At 33.1% G+C, this 5,427-nt stretch overlaps 1 protein-coding gene across 1 annotated transcript in view; it reads left to right on the plus strand.

The window, feature by feature from the left end:
• Cdh8 (cadherin 8) overlaps positions 1-5,427 on the plus strand; it is a 415,681-nt gene that overhangs the window by 407,186 nt on the left and 3,068 nt on the right. The gene's annotated exons all lie outside the window — the stretch shown is intronic.

The raw sequence follows: 5,427 nt of genomic DNA on the forward strand, positions 1-5,427 counted from the left end.
CATTCATCCAGTAAAATGAAGACACTATTAATTTTCATGTTTCATTTCTCATCACACAGAGTGAGATAAATTTGTCCTTTATTGAACAATACAGGATCATTAAAATGTGCATGGAGCATACTGAGTAGGAGAGACCATGCTAATTCAGTGCAGGGCACAATCATCGATTTCATAAAATCTACCTTTGTGAGAAAGCAAGTAACGTGGAATTTGGAATTTGCAGAACTTGTGCTTCTCTCTGGAATCAGAAAATTCCACTTCCTCATAATGAATTTATGGTTCTTGTACTTGTTATGTTATGTCCCGATGTGGTCTCAAGCATCTATGCTGCATTTTTTTCAATCCAAGTTATGGATTTTGTTTTGGATACACTCATTCTTTTGAAATCATGGACTGAATCCAGTGAGTGCCGAGCTATATTTTCAACCGGTTTGAATATTTAGTTTGAATCAGGCTTTCACTGAGTTTCCCTCGCTGTCCTTGAACTTTCTATGCTCCTGTCTCAGCCTCTCAAGTAGTCAAAATTACAAGTGGGTGCCAGTGCAGTGTGCTTTAAAGTCTTTATAGTTCATATCACATACAATTAGTGACCTTGATCGCTTAGTTTTCTCCTTGTCTCTAATACAACTGTCATGACATGGAAAATTTCCTTGTAGAATATTCATTTTTTTTCTTGTTTAAAAGCTTTAATAAAACTTTTAAAACCCATTTCTTCCATTTTTCTCATGTAATTTTCACCAAAGTGACAGAGAAATATTATGTAAAACACATTGGACTTGGTTGTAATTCTTATCTTCCGTTTGTAAAACATTGAAGAAGTGCCTTTATTTCTTCAAAACCCTGCTCCTGATATGAAAAATGGAATTAATGATGCTTTCTCCTCCTGCCTCTGTGAACTACCAATGTATTTAAGCAGACTTCCTGAGCATATTTGTTTTCTGTGGCTGCCATAACAAATTGGCACAACCTGGAAGGCATAAAGCAACATACTGTCTCGGGGTTCTGGAGCCCAGCAATCTGGAAGGGAGTTCTCGGCACAGCCTTGGCAGGGAGACTCTGTCCCTCGCTCTCCCACCTTGTGCAGCCATGGGGTGTCCTTCGGTGTGGCCTCATTGTGCAAATCTCTGCTGCTTAAGAGTCACAGTGTCGCTTTTATTCCTGTGTCTTATTTTCCTCTGCCTCACTCTTTTCATGACACATATTATTGGATTTAGAGTCCCCGCCAGGTAATCCTACATGAACACTCTATCTGAAGGTTTTTAAGTTAATTATCTTAAAAACCAGTCTTCCATGTACGGTCATAGACACATTCCATTGATGAGGATGCTCACGTATCTTTTGAAGAAGAGCGGGGATGTCTCAGTCAGATCATTACTCCAATGTTGCAGCACATGTTTTGTTCAACAACATTAAAAGCAGGAATATCAAACTAATGATCAATAACTTATATAAACACAATTCCATAAATTGATATATTTACAAAATATAAAAAAACCCTTTTATATCCTTTATAAGGCAATTTAGCCTTAGAACCTGGTTAAGAGTCAAGTGGTACTAGACCAAATCCAGGGTTTTTAAGTGACCATCCCTGCTCACCCTTCTCCAGGTGAAAATGGCTATCACGGTGATATTTATAGACATCTATAGATTGACATTATCATGCAGAAAGAGCAATAGAGTGTTTTTCTATGTTAAACACTGCTAATTCATTCTATGTGTAATTGTAAGTTGTTGACTAAACATTAAGTTAGGTGTTAACCTGGCAAGTTCCATCCAATCTACGACACCGTTTTTTTCTGCTTTGTACACTGAATCTATCATCATCAGTATTTTATGGCTAGGTAGATATTTTATTAAAAATTAAAATTTTTCTGCAAGATGTACATATTCTAATACACACTGAGGTATTGTCACCTGGCACTATAATGGATAATCTAAAGAAGAAAAGGGAAAATAGAGAGAAATAATCCTATGAGCTAATTAGGTAGCTCTAATATCCATTTGTTTGCAAAAGGTTTAATATTTTGTTATACTTTCAATGAATAATGCACAAAGTTATAATGATGTTGGTGGAGATAGGATTCACAAAGTCTTAATTTTTATTAATTCATTACTATGTACTTTTTCCCAACCATATCCAGTGATTGCAGAAAGAAATTATGTGAATAAAGTTTCAATATATTTCCTTCACATTCCTAAATATTGGGAATATATATATATATATATATCTTTATTAGAATATATATATTCTTTTAATATGTAGATTTTGTATTTTGACTGATTTGCTATTTGTTTTTAAATAAATAAAATACATCACAATGAAAGCTTAATTAAACATGTTCTCTCTATATATATTTAAAACACTATTTTTGTTTGAACTTTCCTACCTTTTTATTTTATGTGACTTAACTAAGAAAATACGAATTAAATTTTCAAATTGAATATCAGGGGACCTTTTGCAAAAAGGTATTAACTTATTCTATTCATTTTTTTATGCATATTTTTCTGCTAATGCAGCCATTAACACTAAGATTTTTGCTAGCTTGCTTGAATTTAAAAGAACAAATATTATTTTTTAAATTTTGTAACAGTTACTTTTATTACTCAGAAGTTCAATATGATATTTTTAACCACAATCCTTAATTTTGATTTTTATACACCATCATTTCCTCCAGTTATGAAATTTCAGAGTCTATCTGGTATACTAATTTCATGTTTTTAGGTTTAACAAAATTATTGAACTTTTAAATGCACTCTATATCCGTGAAATCGCAAGACAGTTGCTGATGTAAAATTTAATATAAAATATTTAGTTAAAAAATAATTTTGATTTTGTATGCATGGAGTTTTAAGATTACGTTGCTACTGTTTAAAACACTACCTAATAAAGCTCTAAACAAATTAAGAAATGTGATGTTGAATAAAAATTACACATGGCAAAAACAGATACCAGAACTTTAAGTTATACTACATCAAAATGCCTTAATTGCTCCAAATATATAAACTCAGAAGAGGAAAAAAATACAAACATCCCAAAATGAAACAAACAAAAAAAGTGACTAGAAAAATGACTTCATCGAGAATTGCACTCAATCTTTATTCAAGGAGGGGTAAATCCCCACTCTAAAAATTCTGCAATTTGGAGGGCAAAGGTAACAGAAAAGGGGTTGGGGAGATAGCACAGCTGTCTAAGTGCCTGACTGGAAAATGCAGGGACCTGGGCTTGGTCCCTGGCATGGAGGCCATGCTTGCCTTACCCTTGGCATGCTAAGCAGGCCACCAAAACCGGGAGTGACAGTGCCCACCTGTAATCCCAGAGCCAGAGAGGCTAAAAACTATTCTGACTTGTGTAGTGAGATGCTGTACCAAATGCATAAAATATAATACTTAAAAAATGAAATAAAGAAAACAAGAAAAATGTAACAGATAAAAATTTGTGTGAACTAACCATTTTAGAAAAGAAAATGAATGTTATTCCACAATTAACCTTGAGAAAATCAATTACCATCATAGAAAAAATCAATTCCACACAATGATCTATGCCAGAGAGGTAGTATTATGAGAAAAAAAGAAGAACTTATAGAGCCAGGAATTTGTAAAATAGATCTGTAAAAGTGATTATTAAAAAGAAGAAAAGAAAAAAAAAACACACTGAGAAGAGAAAAGCAGAAACAAGAATACAGATTGGTAAAATTGACTATATTAAAATTAAAATTTTCAAACAATGAAAAAGTAACACTTTTTTGTGTAGATGGACCACAAGACATTTACAATAGGTAAGATGCAAAAACATATTACAAAAATATTAACTTGAACTCTATGAGCTGTTACTTTACGTTTTTATATATACAATAATGGTTTTATTTGCAAAAATTCATTAAGTTTATAAAATATACAAGCAAAAATGCATACACAATGGAAAAAAATGGACACATAGGGAATTGTTGCCTGAGGCTGACAGGTAAGAGAGAATCACAGAAACACTTGTCCAGTCAATAGTTTCTTCTATGTGGATAGAAGAAACATATGCAAATTTCAAAATTAGTAGAAAAATAGGACTCGAACTTTAGTATTGCAGTCACCAATACTTTTCAAACTAAAAGGAAAATGGCTTTGTTCTGCAATAAGCAGCTTCGCTGCAGCAGCTCCTAAATTATCCTGACAGACTCCAGTAGAATATGCAAAGTTACTTGCTCCTATAAATAATGTCAACCACAAAAAGACAAAAGCCCCATTGTTATTTTATTAATTGCTTCTTGAAGAACCATCCCCATCTTCTGTTTTAAACTATGGAATATGAAATCAACCATAAATGTTCCTTGCACTAATTAACTGTGTGCAAACTTGTCATACAGTTTTTGAAGGTATAAAACAAGTATGTATTGTGCATCTATTTCCTCATAGGTCATGGAAATACAGACTACTGGATTCATTTGGTATACCACTGTTTGCCCCTACCTCCATCAGAAATATCTTATTTTTCTGCAAAGCACTATATAATGAGGCACAAGCAGAAGAAATTTAAAAACATACTGTTAACTCGAAGCGCTTTTTTCTATTTGCCTAATATAACATTATAGGCGTATTTATATCTTAATCTAAAGAAAGAGACATAATCATCAAAGTTTGGGAATGCTTCTCAGTATTGGGGGGAAATCCTAATTTAGTACTCTGTGGTGTGAGTTAAAATTTTAGGGCCCAGTGAGATAGCTCAGTAGAATAAGCACTTGCCTGGCAAGCACAAGGTTCTGAGTTCAAACCACAGTAACAACAGCAAAAAAAATTAATCACTTGAATGAATTATTTGTTCATCTATTTGACTATTTTATAAGCCAGTAGGGTCATGATGACCACAAACTGAGAGAAATGGTTTGAAATGATTGTTTTCATGTGAAATATGCAAAAAGCCAGTAGCTCAGCATTCTAAGGCCTTGGAATATGTCAGTCACTGTTTGGAAAAAAGAACAAATGCAATAGTAATTTGAGTCACATAACATTTCACACAGTAACCAATTTTTTTGTCTGTTTACCTAAAATGATATTTGATGTAATCAGTTTCTCTTTTAAGTATATATATTTCATTAATTAAAATGAGAAAATAACTTCACAATAGATAGTCTGACTATAGTTTGTGAGACAGGCTCAGTAACAGCCAAAACATTCCTCTAGAGGGTGAAATTTGGAGAATTTATAGGAATATCATGGATTGTCGACCTGACTACTGCAACTTCAAACTGAAATTTTTCCTTGATCTCTGCTTAAATGTCCTTTCGTGTTGTCCAGGTAACCAAAATAGAGTGACATGTAAGTGACATGCTGAATGAGCACTTGTTCTTATTACATTTCTGTTTTCCTTATATCTGTAAGCATTGTCCACAAGTTTGTTTATCGTGCTCTTTTTGAACTGGCAATGCATTGAACTTTTTG

The sequence above is a fragment of the Octodon degus genome, unplaced genomic scaffold (assembly GCF_000260255.1).
Source record: "Octodon degus isolate 3935 unplaced genomic scaffold, OctDeg1.0 scaffold00011, whole genome shotgun sequence".
Lineage (NCBI taxonomy): Eukaryota > Metazoa > Chordata > Mammalia > Rodentia > Octodontidae > Octodon > Octodon degus.